General features: G+C 46.4%; 1 protein-coding gene across 2 annotated transcripts in view; it reads right to left on the reverse strand.

Annotated features, from left to right (window-relative positions):
- Acan (aggrecan) overlaps positions 1-17,093 on the reverse strand; it is a 71,420-nt gene that overhangs the window by 53,674 nt on the left and 653 nt on the right. The gene's annotated exons all lie outside the window — the stretch shown is intronic.

A 17,093-nucleotide genomic window follows, 5' to 3' on the forward strand; every position in this document is an offset into this window, starting at 1 on the left:
ACCTGCCTGCCTAGCCTTAGAGAGTGTTAGAAGCCTTCAGGAGGACAAGCAGGCCTGTCAAGAAGCCTGGATCATATGTGGCCTGAAGATTATTCTTCTCACTCCTGTTTTTCTCAGAGAGGACTAAGAGTAGGGCAGGATGGGTCAGGGGTCACCAAATAGGGAGTTCTGAGTGACCCCAGAGACGGCACCCAGGGATAAAACAAAATGAGAACAGGACTGTTACCCTGACTAAGGCTGTCTTTCCAAGGAGCTGGGAGTGAGGCCACATCTAGGTGTCGGGCAGGAAGGCTCATGGGGTAATGCCTTGTAAGGTCTAGGCTGCTGGAGCAATGGCTACAGCCATTTATGACTCCAAAGCAAATGCCTGGAGAAGGGTGGGCACTTGGGTGAACCTGGTTCAGCACATCAGCCTTTCCCAATGTTCCCATCCTCCTTCCCTCAGTTTCAGAGTCCTAGGAATTTCCTGTTGAAGTTCTGGGCATGATTTCTGGCTCCTGGCTCCTCCACCCAGGGCTATTTAGCTCTACCCTGTTTGCTCTGTGAAAAGACCCCCAGGACTCGGGACCTACCTCTTTCTGTCTCAGCTTTCTGCTCCAGCTTGGGGAAGTTGGGACGTTTTCTCTGCATTAATTTCAGACTTTGTGTAAATATCAGACTTGGGTCTTTGGAAAGGTGTGTCCTTCAGCCTAATTTTCCATCAGGATGAAGCACCTTTCCTGGGGCAGGAATTTGGGGCCAAGAGCTGAGTACCTGATACTGGGCACTAACTGCCAACCTGGCCAGGCTAAAAAGATCCTTCTTATAGACACTGGGGGAGGGGCTGGACTCCAGAATGGCTCCCTGGTGGTCTTCCTGGGTGGCAATTGAGCCTATACTTAAAAAATGATCTTTGATAAAGATTTATGAAAGCTGAGGGTCCTGGTGGAAACACCTGCTTGAAAGAAGTAGCCATCAGATGTGTGGGGTGATAGCACAACTTCAGGGAAAAGTAGAGCCCAGGTGCCCAGGATGCAGCTGAAAGAAAATGAGAGCCCATCAGACCAGTTCCTTCAGCTTTTGGATAGATGCTCAGGATACTGCTTAGTCTTGGAATACAGTTGAGGCTAAGAAATGGGTTGGGTTATTTGGAGTTAAACCTCATTGTCTTAACTCATTTGGAGTTAAACTCACCTATCTGGCATCTTCTCTGATCCATCAGTCACATGTCCCATCCAAGATGGACCAACATTGGCAACCTTATGTGACAGGACCTCTGCATCCTGTGATGGCCCTGAAGTGACACCACTTTCCCTTCTTGGAAGAACATGCTTTCTGGTCCTTATGTGGCAGGAATAATTGCCTTTTATTCAGAAAAGTTCTAAGCTCTTCTTGCTTTCTCCGCGCCCCCCCCCCCTTTTCCTCTTTCCTCTATCGGACATCATCTGTCTGGACGCTTCTAGCACAGGGGCCAAAGATGATTCAGCTGTGACTGTGGCCCAGGGGCTCACCGTGTGGGAGAACAAGTCATGTGAATGAGGGCATACAGAGGTGGGGAGGATATGTTATAAGAGGAAACGACTGCTTTCACAAAGGCCTGGTGAGAGGAATGGGTCTAGGTGCTATAGGATCACATAAGGTTTGAAACCATGCTGGGCCTGATCCTGAAGAGCCTCCCTGAAAGGGCTTCATGGCATTGGTAGTGGCAAGGCTCAGTGTTTCAGGGGATGACCTGATCCCATGTGTGGGCAAGGATACTAGTCTCTGTTGTCTTTGCTAGCTAGCCTCTCCAGTAGGAAGTCCCCAAAGAACCCCCATCAATCTCAGCACATGCTACCTAGAGTCTTTGCCTTTGCAAGGAGACTATGTACACAGGGTCAGACACTGGGTCTCACTCATCCTTGGCCATCCCTCCTCCATGGGGCATGACCCCAGCTCTGGCATCAAGGTAGCCATGTTAGGTGTGATATTTGGCTGTAGCACAAACAAAGGTATCATCTCATTCAAGCCTCATAACAGTCCTGGGAGCAGCTCACTGTCACTAGTACCATTTTAGAATCAGGGGGACAGAGGCTCAGAAAGGTGAATCACTTACTTCACATCCCATGGCCAGAGAATAGCAGAGATAGAATGCAAATCAGAAGGATCTGATTGTGGGAGGAGTTAAACAAGCTAACCAGTTCCCTGTTTTCCACATATGTGCCAACAGTGGGGTTACTGCTGAAGATGATGATGAATATGGTCCTCAGGAGATTTGCTCTAAGTCACTTACTTTTTTGATAACTGTGGCCATAGGCTGATTTAAAAGTTTTTGCATTTTATTTAAGCTAATTAATTAATTTGTGTGTGTGTGAGTGTGCATGCAAATGCGTGCATGCACACTGACATGTAAGGGTGCATGTGTGGAGGTCAGAGGACAATTTTCAAGAGTCAGTTTTTCCTTCTGTCACATGGGTTCCACAGATTAAACTCAGGTATCAGGTTTGATGGAAGGTGCCTTTACCTGATGATTCATCTTGTGCCCCCCCCTCCAGGATTATTTAAATCTCAGAATAAGGAGCTGGGAGTGTAGCTTAGGGGTAGAGCACTTGCTATGCAAGTGAGTTTCATTTCCAGCACTAGCAAAGGGGGGAAAAATCACAGATTAACAGATTAGCTGATATGCATTGAGTCTCTTGCTACAGGGTTCTCAGATTGGCTATTTCAAAGCATGAGGCAAGGAACCAAGGTTCCTTCAACTTCAGGGTAAATCCCATGCCCTCAAAGAGATGGAGACTAGCTCTGAGCCTCTCCCAGAACCCCTTTGAAATTGAATTTGCCATAGAATAGTCAGCAAAGAGTTGCACACCCTCACAAGCTGCCCCTCCCTGTTTTTTCCTTTTCTAGCTGTCTCTTGTGTGTCGCCATCCTCTGACTGGTCTGCTCTGACTGTGCAACTGTCCCTTGGAGGTTGTCAGGATTATAGTGCCCAAGAACCTCTCAGCAGAGCTGTTGCCTCCTTGGGACTCCCACTCCCTCTGCTTCCCATCTCTTCACAGCCCATGTTTCCTTAATGATGCTGAGCTCCTAACAAACCTACCTTTCCTTCCTTTATTTTATTTTGAGACAAGATCCCATGCATCCCAGCCTGGTGTAGGCCTGGATATATAGCTGAGGATGGCCTTGAACTTCTGATGCTCTTGTCGCCACCCTGAGTGCTGGTATTGCAGGCATGCACTTCCATACCTGGCTTATGTGGTGCTGGGGATTGAACCCAGAGCTTTGTGCATGCTAGGTAAGCACTCTACTAACTGAACTATATTCCTAGCTCTCCTTTTTTTTCTGGTCTTTTTGAGACAGGGTCTCCCTGTAGCCCCAGCTGTCCTGGAACTCACTATGTAGACCAGGCTGGCCTTGAACCCACAGAGATCCATCTGTCTCTGCCTCCCAAGTGCTGGGATTAAAGGCATGTACCATCACACCCGGCTGCTCTTCTTATTTTTTAAAAAAGATTTATTTTCTCCTTGAAATTGTGGCAAAATACACATAATACAACATTTATCATCTTAGTCCCTTTAAAGATACAGGTTAACAGCTTCAAGTATCCATTGTGCTGAGCTTCCACTAGCTCCATCCATCTCTGGGACCATTTTCCTCTCACAGAACTGAAAGTCTGTATCCATTAAACAACTACCACCTCATTTTTCCCTCCTCCCAGATCCTGGCAGCCACTTTCTATTTTCTGTCTCTATGAATTTGACTCCTACCTCTCCTCTTGTGAAGGGAAATCAATAGCCTTCTCTAACACAGTTTCTACATATCTTCTCATGCTAGCACAGTTGGACAGCTTCCCTTTCTTTCTGGAGTGCTTTATACATCCAAGGGAGCTCTCCCATATATACAGGGTCTCCTTAGGTGCCATACTGCCTCCAGCATCTACAGCAGGAGACACCTTACACAGCCCACAGAAGAGCTGCTTCTTCACGGGGTTTGACTCTAAAGTACCATACAAGGTAGAAACCAGATTGGTCAAAATTTTCCTTGGAAACCTCTTAGGCATGTGCCATATTCCCCCTATGCTGTCGTCCAATGAGTTCAGCATAGCCATTTTTCTTTCATTGTAGTGTTAGACTATTGATTCTTTATCTGAGAAGCATATAAATTAGCTGGTTTACTTTCAGGACCACACTCTATGAGAAATATATACCATCAAGCACCAGGCACAGGCTTGGTGCCTCAAGATGCTCACATCATGAGAAGATCAAGGGAACCAGGACCAATTCAAACTAGCAATTTTGGGTCTCTGGTACACATAACCCATTGGGAGGAGCTCCTACAGAGTTTCTCATGAAACCTATCTCAATGACACCATACTGCACTTTAGTCAAGCCTCAGATCTATTTGAACTTGGTAGTAGCAGTTCTGCTGATTCTTCTTGATGGAAAAATTCACTCACAGCTGCAGCATCAACAGCAGGACTGGGGCAGAGAGCTAGGGCTCCCTGTACCAAGCTGACAAGGAGCTTTTTCTGCAGATGGGTTTCTCACCCATGCCATAGGCTCCTTGAAAGCAGGGAAAATGTCTTCCTTTCATTGTGCCCTCTACTGTATTCAAAAAAGAGTCTGGCACATAAAATATTCAAATACAGAAAACAATTCACTGGCTTGCAGACATGTCCCAATTAGATGTTAACTACACGAAGCATGTTGCACAATAATATGTAGAATATAACCCCATTTATTCTTGTGCATATCATGGAAAAGAAAAAATAGAAAATTAACTTTGTTATCTTTGGGGTGGAAAGTTTAGAGTAGATTTTCATTTTTCCTGAGTGTTTATAGATCCTAAACTTTTTATGACGTCCTTTATTCACTTTTACAGGGAAAAGCATTTCTAAAAACAAATGAAAGTGCTTTGAAAAATTTGCATTCAAGATAATCACAGTAGAAAATCAATTCCTGCTCTGGCAGGCAGTTAGGAGAACTGGAGTTTGTGTGTCAAAGCCAATGGACTCCTCAGAGATCAAGGAGGCAGCCAGCTAGGGACAACAGGGGAAGGGCTGTCTTAGGGGTGAAGAAGCATGCTATGTGTTAAAACCCTTGTGAGATGGCGATAGATAGCTCCCTGGGGCTTTATAGCTGAACCTGTAAGCCTCAGGCCAGTGAGAGGTTCTCAAAAAACAAGGTGGACAATGACAGGAATGACACCTGAGGTTGACTTCTGGCATCCACATGCATGTGCACAGGTTCACATGCATGCACATAAACACACACACACACACACACACACACACACACACACACACACACACACACACACACACACCCTCTTGGGGATCTGTAGGAAAATAGAATTCTCTTTTCAGAGTCCAGCAGATTCTGGGATCAAGGTATTCCTGGCTTATAGCTTTGTTTCCTGAAGGGTCCTCAACTCTGTCCCTAAGAAATACACATGAATATCTTGGCTGTAGTGTGCAGGAGTAAAATAATTCATCTTCTCCCTTGAGCAGAATGCTGAGCAGCCATAAATTTTGGAATCAGTCAGTTAAGAGTTTCATCCTACAGCCTACCAGCTCTGCTTCAGTTTCATCATCCACAAAATGGGATAATTAGTCCTATACCTCAGAGCTTCTCCTGCTTCATGGGGAGGGATGTGCGCATGGGCATATCAGCTCAGATCGTACCCAGGGTATTTGTGTCCTTGCTTGGTCTCAGCATTAAAAGCTTGAGTCTGTCTCCCTAGATAGAGCTTCCTTTAAATCTCTGGATTTAAAGATCTAAAACATAGTAGTAAGCCAATAAAGAATATAACATGTTGACTGATGTCCCCTCCAAAAAAGATACAGTGAAATCCTAGCCCCAAGGGACTCTAAATAGGAAACAAGCTCTTTGCCATAATCGAGTTCAGATGAGGATATTGGAATGGGGCCTTCACGCAACATGACAGATGCCCTTGTAAGGGGTGGGGGGGATAAGGACACCAAAGTGACACCAGGTGACAATGGAGCCAGAGCCTGGAACAATGATGCAGCTATGACACAAGGAGCACCATGGGCTGACAGCCACTCCCAGAACTTGGGAGGGCACAGGATGGTTCTCACTCTAGGTTCTAAAGGAGCGCATTCCTTGTTGACACCTTGATTTTGGACTTCTAGCTTCCAGAACTGTGAGGTGATGCATTTCTACTGTTTAAATCATCTAACTCTATGGTACATTGTTATGAAAATCAAAGGAAATGGGTAATTTTGATCACACTGCTACTACTAATTTAAAAAAGTTATGAAGGGGATGCTCTGCTCTTACTTGGCAGTCAACTTTAGATCCCTTAGATTTAGGGGTGAGTTATTTCTTATGTCTAATCAAAATCTTTCAGCTGCTTTTCTTTTTTCAATGGAGACAAAACGTTTGTGTCTTGGGACTGTTCTTGATGATCTTCCTAGGACTTTCTCATCTGCCCTTCTGCTAGAATCCAATCTTTGAGACTTTCTTAGGCTTGCCTGCCCCTCAGGCTATATCACTGGACCTCTCTGTTTCCCTGTGGTTACCCAATGAACCATGTGGGATTTTGTATTTCTAAGGACCCAGAAGCAGAGAGAAACATACCCCAGATCTTAATCTTGAGTCTGCTTTTTATTAAGGAAAACTGTTAGCGAAAGCTTCCTCAAGATTGCTGTCCTGTCTGGACTCAGCGTCTCTTTTTATTTACCTGGGGTTCACAAAAAAGCATGGTTTCAGCTAGTGGTAGAACTATGTTCAGCTGCCTTAACTAAAAATTATTAAAGATGCTTCTGGGATATTTAGAACCCTCTAAGTCCCTGTCCGGAGAGAGGAAGACAGAGGAAAGAAGGGGGAGATCAGCAGGGCCAGAGGCAGCTCACCAGTCCCTTGCTCCCCCTTGCCTCCTGATGGCACAGCTGTGAGAACACATCCAGCTGTGAGAACATCTGAACGGGAATTCTTGCCAAGCCACTCTGGAGTACAGTTTCAAGGGACTGGATAAAGAAGTGAAGGATCATCAAGTCTGACTAGAAAGATTGCAAAAGTTGTGCACTGCACAGTTCTGGAGCTACTAGTCTCATGAACCATAATGGATCCCTCTGGAATTAAGTAGAATAGGGACCCTGGGTACAAGGCCCGCTGCATTTACTGGGCTTTTTCATCCATTCCATTCCCAGCCAGCTTCAAGCTGGTGGAAAGCAGATAGCATTGCTGTTGTATTCTTGTTCTAAGGTGGTTGAATGTCCTAAAAGCCAGCGTGGGCAGGAAAGCTGCTGTGCAGCTTCAGTTTGGGCCGGGCAGGGCAGTCAGGCTCTGAGATTCCAGGAACATGGTTGCCCTCTTCCTGGTTTAACAGCAGCTGGGGCTTTGAGAATACCTGTTCCATGTAGGGAACTATGGCTTAGGTATATTACCTCATTTCACTCTGCCAGGAAACCTCAGGGCCAAATCATCATACCCAATTTGCAGATAAGGAAACTGAGGTCCAGTAAGATGTATCAGTTTTGTGGTGGAGGCCACACTGGGCTTGGAACCCCTCTACCTCATCCATGTTTGGAGAACAGTGGCCTCATGAATTGTTTTGTGAACTCAAAGGACAGACATCACCAGGAAGGGAGCTGACAATAAAACTAGAGTCTCTATCACAACTGAAAGATGAGGCAGTGGTACTGAGGTTTGGGAGGACCCTGGAAGCAGAGCCTAAGGACAGATACAGATGAGGCTGGAGGGAGACATCGGGTGTCCCTCAGTGAAGACAGTGAGGAGCGTGGCCCTTTGAGGTCTATAGAATTACAAACACTGAACTTCATGGGGTTGGGGAACTGTGTCTTATTGCCATCCTAGTCCCAGCACCTGGCCTGATGTCTGCCTACTATATCCACAGATGACACGGAGACCCTGAAACTCAAAGGAGGGAAAGGCTATCAGAGCCAGATGGCTCATGGCACATGTGGGATTGCCCAGGGATGAGGCCTCAAAGGTGCTGACAACCTGAAGACACAAATGATTCTTAAAAGAAGCCATTTCCTGTACTGTTTGAGTCATCAGAGGTGCTAAGGAGACATGGAAAGAGGGGTTCTGGAGAATGGAGATGACCATCTTGGCAAAGTCCCTGAGCCATGGCCAGGCTGGGGACACAGTCTTTTCTGGGACCTAGTTTTCTCATCTATGACAAGAATAGAGTACACCTTATTGGTGGCTTTCAAAAGAGAAAACAGGTGGTCCTGACAGGGTCTGGCACAAGGGTCCCCAGAATCATTCTCTCTGCCCCTCTCAATGCACCACTGTGGCCCCTGTGGGATGACATAGCTTTCCCCCTCTGCAGATTCTCTGCTGCATAGTTTGAAGAGCATTGGGTTGAGGTTATTTGTCTCTCATATGAAATGGACGAGAGGTAAGGGCAGAGAGCCACCCATGACACTTATAGATAATGATCAGTTACAGAAGTCAAAACAAAGGATGGCCAGGGGATGAGGATAGAGGTCTTCTTCCAATGGGATAGTCGGAAAAGAAGGTGGCATGTAAACTGACTGAGCAAGTGGGAAGAGCATGCAGGTTACAGAGCAGAGAGGGCAGAGCCCCAAGGATGGAAGTAGAGAGCAGTGGCCATATGGGTGTGGGGAAGGGAGTCTAGTTATGGGAGGAGGTGGGTGGGCATTGTATACAACACATCCTGAGAGCCTGCAGGCTGCAGAAGGGGACTGGGCCTGACAGTGGGTATGACAGGAACTCCCTAAGGTCTTCCAGAAGCCTTTGCAATGATGACTGAGAAGGGCTATACAGATGGCCTTGACTGATTGATTGTTGCATATATCTAAGGGCAGGTCATTCTACACAGACTTTCATTAACTAAGGAGCCAGTAGCATTAGTTAACTTTTTCTAGCCACCATGCATTTCAGGAAGCTTATCTTATACAGAAAAGGATTTTGCTGATTCAGCTGCTGGTGAACAAGGAGACCCTGAATACCTCAGATAGCAGATGGAGCTCCCAAGAGTAGGGCAATGGGAAGGCTCAGGGTGGGGGGCATCTAGCAATCTCAGGCTGTATGTACCTCAATGTCAAGCCCTCCCTTAGCTAAAGCCTCCTATCCTCGCCCTAGCCTGACCCAACAAGGTCACAATAAGCAATCAGGTCCTTGAAGCATGGACCCTCTCTACTAAAATGTTAGTAAAGCAAGTCACAAAAGCCAATGTGGGTTGGGTTTGGGAACCAGATGAGACTCTCTGAATGGGGCTACCGGAGAGAGAGCAGTTGCTTGGAGACAGGGTAAAGAAGTCCTGCCTAGATACTGTGGACCTGGGTGAGGGGATGCTATGGATGGAGTGACAGAGGCAAGCCCTAGGTAGGACATGTCCTTACTGGGCTCTAGCTTATATGTACCCTAAGATGCTTCCAAAGTTAGGTGCTTTCTGGGGTCACCCAAGAAGGGAAGTGGAGACACAGGGTTAGGACTCAGCTTATATATGGGAAGTGGGGTGACCAGGCTTAGAGGGAGCACTATCCTGCAGCAGGACTAGGTTGAGGCCCTTTATCCTACCCTCTGTCCATAAACCACATTGAATGGTCAGTCTCCTTTTAGATCCAGAAAACAACAGCACAAAGAGCTAAAAGGAGAGTGCAGCTCCACAGACCTTTAAATAGAAGGTGATTGGTGTGAAAAGAGGCTGGGCCCAGCAACCCCAGGGTGGAAAGGTTTTCTGGTAGAAGTGATAGCAGGAGACTAAGGACTCTTGTTTGTTTTGTTTTTGAGGCAGTTTCATATAACTCAGGTTGGCCTCACTATATAGTCAAGGATGATCTTGAAGTTCTGATTGTCCAACTCAGAATAGGGCTAGGATTACAGGCATGCACTACCACAACCAGTCTGTATGGCTCTGGGGATCAAACCCAGGGCTTTGTGCATGCTAGGCAAGCACTCTACCAACTTAACTATATCCTCAGCTTCAGGAGACTAAGGATTTTAAGGTAACCTGCTGGGACTCCCTCTTCCCTGGCCTGCCCCTCAGGCCCAGTACAGCAGCCTCTTTCTTGCCACAGGATCTGCTAGATCAGCATCTCTCCAGATTGAGTCCCTCAATCTGCTATAGGAAAAAAAAGAGTTCCCAATTGGTCACATTCTGCTTGGGAGACTTAATGGAGATTTCCAGCTCACTTGTACTTGGAGAAGCCCTGCAGAAAGGGACCTACTTATTAACTCTGAATCTCTCTGAGAGACGACACCCTTTTTAAATGCGATGCCTATTGTCCTTGAAAGCATGTTTTGTAGAAGCCATTTCAGAGAACTTCAGTCTCACTCCCAGGAATAAAAGTAGTTCATTTAATCCAAGGTCGAGAGCAGCTGTGTTTTGGAAGCAAGACCCTGTCTCAGGCATCAGAGAGGGGACTGGGAAGCAGTTCTAAACTCTCGCATTCTGCTGCAGAGTAGATTCAGAGCTGAGGCTGCAATTCCAGATAAAGAAAGCAAGGGGTAGAGATAGACAGAAAGACTTAGAACCTAATCACTAGGGGAAATGTGTGGGTTCTCAATGAGAGGCTCAGGTACCAGACTATTAAAAATTACCAGAAGTGATGCTGAAAACCAGATTCTCATCCCCACCTCCACCACACCGAAACTGACTGTCTACCTGCAGTTTTCAACAACTCCTTGAATGCTTCTAATTCTAGGACTGAAGGCTTTCCCCCATCTTAGAACAGTCACCAGAGTCTCCTATAAGTGTCTGGTCAAGCTAGAAAACATCCACCAGGTCCCCAAGTCATCATAAGTCTAGCTATTTCCCTGAGCCATCTGCATACATAGGCAGAGGGAGAGGCTGGAGGACTGGGATGTGACATAGCCCTGGTTTGGGGTGTGGGGGTAGGTGAGGAAAAGTGTCAGGCCAAGGGTTCAGGCTCTGTGGGAATCCCAGTCTCCATGTGGGATAGTGGCTGGGACCAGAGAAACATGCTAATGTAGGTGGGAACCTGGGCTGTTCTGCTTGGAGACTTCCCTTATAAAAGGTTTTCTTCTCAGAGTGGCCCTGGAGCCAGGGAGAACATGAAGGACAGAGTCAGAAGATGCCCAACAGTGGATTGTGGTGGGTGGCCCCAGGACTAACTCTGTGATTAGATTCTCCCCCACCCTTGGATTTTCAAGACAGGGTCTCTTGTAGCTCAAGCTAATCTCAAAATTTCTAAGGATGACCATGACCTTGAACTCATAGATGGTGTTAGAAATGGAGCCCAGGTCTTTGTATATACTAGACAAACATGCTACGAACTCAGCTACATTATTTTTAATGACAAGATCTTACAACATAATCCAGGCTGGCCTCAAACTTGTGAGTTTTCTGGTCTTAGTGTCCCAAGCACTGGAACTATAGGCCTGTGCCATCACATCCAGCTGTGACTGAGCTCTGATTGGATGACAGAGTGCTTCAGTGATGTCCCACCTCCTGACACTACTTTACAGATGGCCTGTGAAGGGAGGGGGACTCAGAAGCCTGCTTGAAACCAAGGCTATCCGAAGAGCAGATCTCCTCCATTCAAGTGCCTCCCTTTCATGTCCCCGTCAGCTTAATGAAGGCAATGATGTGACCCCTAAAATCTTTCCTGCTCTAATGTCTTATGACTCTGTAAAACAGAAGGCTCAGGGATACTGGGTGATCTACCAGTATTGATCTAAAATCTACCCCTTTGCCTAGTGACTTTTAGTTGGGCCTTAAATTATTGTAACTTCATTTTCCAAAGTAGAAGTTTTTAATGATGGGCCTGCAGAGAGTAGGTCTTGGGATTCTGGATCCTGACTCAGTTCTATTTTGGTGCCTCTCCCACATCCCACTTCCCATAGGGATCTAACTGCTGTATCTTCAGTGAGCTTTAGTGGGTGCTACCACCTAGAGCAGTAGTGAGACAGAAGTTACTGGATACCAGAGGCCCCTATTTATTTATTTATCTATCTATTTATTTATTTATCTATTTATTTATTTATCTATTTATTTATTTATTTATTTATTTAGTATTTATTTATTTATTTTTAGGAAGAGATGGAGAAGTGGTAAGTAAAATATTGTCTAGTGAAGTAATGAAAGGAATTTAAAATGCAGTGGTGTGTTTGCTATGTGCTTATTCACTCATTCATTCAACTAGTCTATCATGTGTGCCTAGCACTGGGTTAGGAACAACACATATCAAACTAAAAAGGGCCCTGGCTTGGCTTCTACACAGTTGCATAAAGGACTTCACGGGCAGTGGGTTCTTGCTGGATCTTGACGTGTCTCTATTTTACAGATAAGGAACCCAAGGCTCAGAGAGGTGAAAGTGCTTCCCTTCCATCACACAGAACTGGTGTCCGGGTCCTATGACTCCAAGTCTGGCAATGCTTCTACTGCCCACCCTGGAGACCTCCTGCTTCTCACCAGAGCAAGCCCTCCTGGTCTTGACTCCCTGCTGAGAATCAAGTATAGGTAGGGCAGGTGCTGCCACTGCCCACTCCTTCCCTACCCCCAGCAGAAAACATCACTATGGCAACCAGCCCCAAACAGCAACCTTCTTTGGCTTGGAGATCACATGTCCATGCCTGCTGATACTGTAGCTTTCCATAGCAGGACCTTGAAAAGCCTCCAAGATAATAATAACATTTTTATGCCAGGGTCTCTGTTTACATTATCTTAGACCCTCAAAACTGTCCTAACTGCTGCCCCCCCAACATTTCACAGATGCACAAACAGGCTCAGAGAGTTAAGCACATTGCCCACAAGCATACAGCTAAGATTTCAGCCTCTACCTGGGCCTCCAGAGCTCATATTCTTTCTACTGGGCCACTGCCTTCCCCTGCTTTCCATTTGTTGTCTGCCATTGGCTGCTTACCAAACCTTCCCTCTTGCTTCTGTCTCGCTCATTCAGTTGGTTATGGCCTGAATCTGGGACTGAATGCAGGTCTGGAGCAGTTTCTCAGCCCTAGCACTAATGACATTTTGGGCTCTGTGTGTGTGTGTGTGTGTGTGTGTGTGTGTGTGTGTGTGTTTGTGTGTGTACGCGTGCTTGCCCTCCTGTATATTACAAGGTGTTTGGCAATGTTATCGGCTTTTTTCTCAACTGTATGTGGGTAACATCCCCCTTTCACATAGCAAGAAAAAATGTCTTTAGACATGGCCAATGTTGGGTGGGGCAAAAGAGCCCCCAGTTAAGAACCACTGCTTTATAGAAATGAAGGATCAGAGTCAAGTTGATAATAGCATCTTCTCCCTGTTAGAATGTGTGTGTGTCGGGGGGTGGAGATTAGGAAGAGCTAATGGCTTATTCACACCAGACACAAGGCCTGGTATGTAGCAAATACCAGTGAATGAATGAAATCAATGAATGAATGATAGCTGTAAATGTGGAATAGTCTGGATAAATGTAGAATGTTCTGGACAGTCTGGATTCCTATACAGATCCTTACCAGTCTATTCTGGGGCTCAGTCCTTCCCTTTTCTGGGTCCCCTTGGAGATCTCTTTAACGAGGATTATTAAAGGCCTTGAAAACCCTGGGCATTCATGGTCTGGGGACAGCTAGAGATCAGAAGGCTGAGGATGGGTTGTCCTGAGGTCAGGCACTGAAGACCTGTCTAGCTCTGTCTCTTTTCTTCTTTTGCTCCTCAACTCAAATCAATTACAGAGACAGACAGCTCCCTCCTCATAAAATGGACTGCCCTCAGGAGACATGACTGCTTTTCTGGATGGCTGTCTTAAAAGGAAAAACACGGAACCTCAAAGGTAAGCAATAGCCAAATTGTGATGTCCAGCCTCACACCCCCGAATTCACCTATTCATGAGTTTAACAAAAAGCTTCTTTAGGATACACTGTAAGGCCATTGAGAGGGAGCAAAGTCGCCTCTCACATACCCCAGCCAGCCCACAGGGCCCGCCCTCCAGTACACACACACACACACACACACACACACACACACTCTCTCTCTCTCTCTCTCTCTCTCTCTCTCTCTCTCTCACACACACACACACACACACACACACACACACACACACACACGGGCACACACGCACACAGAGCAGCATACAAGGAGGCTCTGAGTTTTTAAAAGTAAACTCAACCATTTCCGTTCTTGCCCTGGATTCAACTTTTGGAAAAAAGGAACCGTTTTACCGGTTTCCCTACAAATTCCTCCTCTGGCACTCCTGCCTGTACTCTCTCTAGCTGCTTCACCTTTCTCTGCAGACTCTTCCAAGACATCCCCATCAGTCTGGAAAGGGGAGCCCCATCTGTAAAGGAACCTCTGCATTGACTGTGCTCCTGGGAGGAGGCCTTCCTGAAGACTGGAGCAGAGATGGAGTTCTCATCAGAGTCCAGAACATGATGCTGACTGCAGGAGAGACAGTCCTTCCCTAAGATGAGCTTCTACGCTGCCGCCCCTTTCTCAGGGCAGCACTCTCTATCTGCCTGTGTGCAGGACTGTTCCCCAGTCTTGCTTCCTCTCTGTCTCTGATTCCTCTTTCTTGAACTTGTCTTTCATTCCTACCTCCAGTCTTTATCTCTAGCTGCCTCCACTCTGGCCAGGTGTAGCAGGGACACCGCAGTGCCTGTGACCTGGAGCCAATGAGGCGGGAATTTCTCAGACAGAAGTACCATTGCTACTGGGGTCTTGCCTTGTTTTTTCTTTTCTCTTTTCTTGCTGTTTTGGAGCTATATCTCTAGCCTTTTAGACACAGATTCTCACAATAATAGTTCAGGCTGATCTTCAACTCATCACGTAGCCAAGACTGCCTTCAGACTTCCAAGTGCTGAGATTTCAGTATGTGCTATCACACCCTGCTGCAATTGGTATCTTCCAAACTTTTTTGGTCCATAAATTGCAATAAGAAATGTATCATGAAAATATAAAATGTACATATATTTGCATATAGATGTTGAATACACATACTTTCATTGAGGGCTGTAAAACACATAACAGAAATAAGTTTCCAGAAATAATACTTGTCTTTACTATGTGGGAGGTACTATAAGATTATTTACTATTTATCAAAGGCTCCACTGAATTGGTACCACAGCCTGAAGTTGGACAAATCTTGTAGAGAGACATGGCCTTATAGTGACACTCCAAGCCTGGCCCTGTGGACTTCCCTGGGCTCAGCTGGGGTGTCCCTAGTGCCCAACTCACAGGGGCTGGGAAAGCATCCAGTTCTAAAAGGTATCATTAAAAAAATCCATACCAAAAGTTGAGACACACAGTCTCTAAGAATATTCAAAATTACTACTATCCTGAGTTTAGGATTTGTGATGTCAAGGTGGTCTAGGAGCCAGCACAGGAGAAGAATTAAGGTTTGTGATATCTGTAGAGGACTGGAAAGGCACCCACATGTTTTTAAATCTTTGCAGACATCTACTCCTGTGGGCCCCCATTCTTCTTTTGGGGATAGGGTATTGAGCCTCAAGGAAGCTCAAAACCTCAACAAACTCATGTAGCAATACGTGGCTGGGATCAGAACCCTGATCTGCCCTACACACCACTCCTGTGGCTTTTCCCCAACATCTCAGGAGGTTAGAGCCCTCTCCCCTCTCCCCCTTCCCCTTGCCAGCTGGGAAGTGGGCTACCTTTGTAGGTAGGGATAGGGTACTGTTAGTAAATAAGAGGAGGGTATTCAGGGCACGTTAAATGCCCAAGTGTGAGGATGGCTTTCAAACATTAAAGAAAGAATTCTAGTGTAAGGATTATTAAGTATGGTCTTCATAGAAAGTTTTAGGAAAAGTAAACCTACTTAGTATTAAAATGAATAATAACATCAAGCAGTCTTGAATACTTGCTGGGTGGTGGTGGGAGGGCATTGGCCCTTTACTTGGACCATCTCAGCTGTTTACTGGGTGCGCACTGTGCCAAAACAGAGCCCAGAGCCAGAGCCTTCCCACCTCTTCCCCTGGGTGGTGCTCAGGAGAAACTGCACAATGAATGAACAAAACTGGCCTGGCACTAGAAACTCCACATAAATATATTTAGATTCAGTAAGACGAGGAATTCCAGCATCTCTAGGAGAGATTTTTTCCTTTAGATAAGTCCTTCATCTAAAACTTTTGAAACTAGGGTGAGTGCTCATTCTGGAGGGCTTTCCTTCATGCTAGAAACACCTCTCCCCACTGTTCACACCCTTATCAAGCCTTGAGGATTTCTTCCCTATTGCCCTCTCCAGTGAGCAGACTCTCCTTGAGTCCTTGACTGATCAACACACCTGTCTTCACAGGGCCTCCTAACTGGCCTTGCCCAGGGCATACAGGCAACTTGGATAGCCCAGGGGTAAGGAAGAGAGGATCACAGTTCAGACTTCTGGTCTCTTAAATCAGGGCGAGACTGGTAACTTCTAAAATCTAGACCATAATCCTGTCTCTGCCCCTAAGTCACAGTATCACCTTTGGAAAGTCACTGTACCTTTCCGGGTTCCCTTTCCCAGATATGAGATGGGTGGTCTTCCAGGGTCTAATCGTTGCAGACACCCACTCACTGTGCCACCCAGGGACAGAAGCATCATAGTAACCCAGCTCAGATAAAAGCTTCCTCCTTCTGGCAGCCACCCCGACAGAACTGGAATTAACACATCCACCAAAACTCCTGGGACCTGAGTTGCTTAAGAGTGAAACTCTGGTGAATTCCCTCCCTCCAAAGCTCAATTCCTGAATGCAGGGAGCACCATGACTGAAAAGTTTGGGCTGGATGTTGTCTCCTGACAGCCTCCCACCCAGCCCCAGGGTTGGAAGGGTTGTAGAAAAGCCCAGAGACGAAAAAGCTGGCCCGGACAGTTGCATGTCCCGATCTCTCCTCCTCTTCCCATCTCTTCCCATGCCCTCCTTCTTGGTGGATATAATTGTTTTAGAGCTTGGCTCTGGTCTCCCCTGAGGGTAGCTCAGTAACCCTATCAGGGGTTTTGCCAATCACCACCGCCTAGCTCTTCCCCACCTCTTTGGATGTCCAGTGACCCCTGCCAGTAAGCCAAGTGGTGGAAGTAAGTGGGACGCCTGGGTTCTTTCAGTCTCTCTCTGTGTACCGGACCTTCTGTCCACATCATTCTATTGCATCCCCAGCCACTTGGCCTTCCCCAGGGAAGATAAAAGCCTCGCGGGAGCTCGAAGAGGCACAGCGGAGATTTGAATCCACGCTTCCCTGGCTCTAAAGCT

Source organism: Nannospalax galili, unplaced genomic scaffold (assembly GCF_000622305.1).
Source record: "Nannospalax galili isolate Female #2095 unplaced genomic scaffold, S.galili_v1.0 scaffold185, whole genome shotgun sequence".
NCBI classification, from domain to species: Eukaryota; Metazoa; Chordata; class Mammalia; order Rodentia; family Spalacidae; genus Nannospalax; species Nannospalax galili.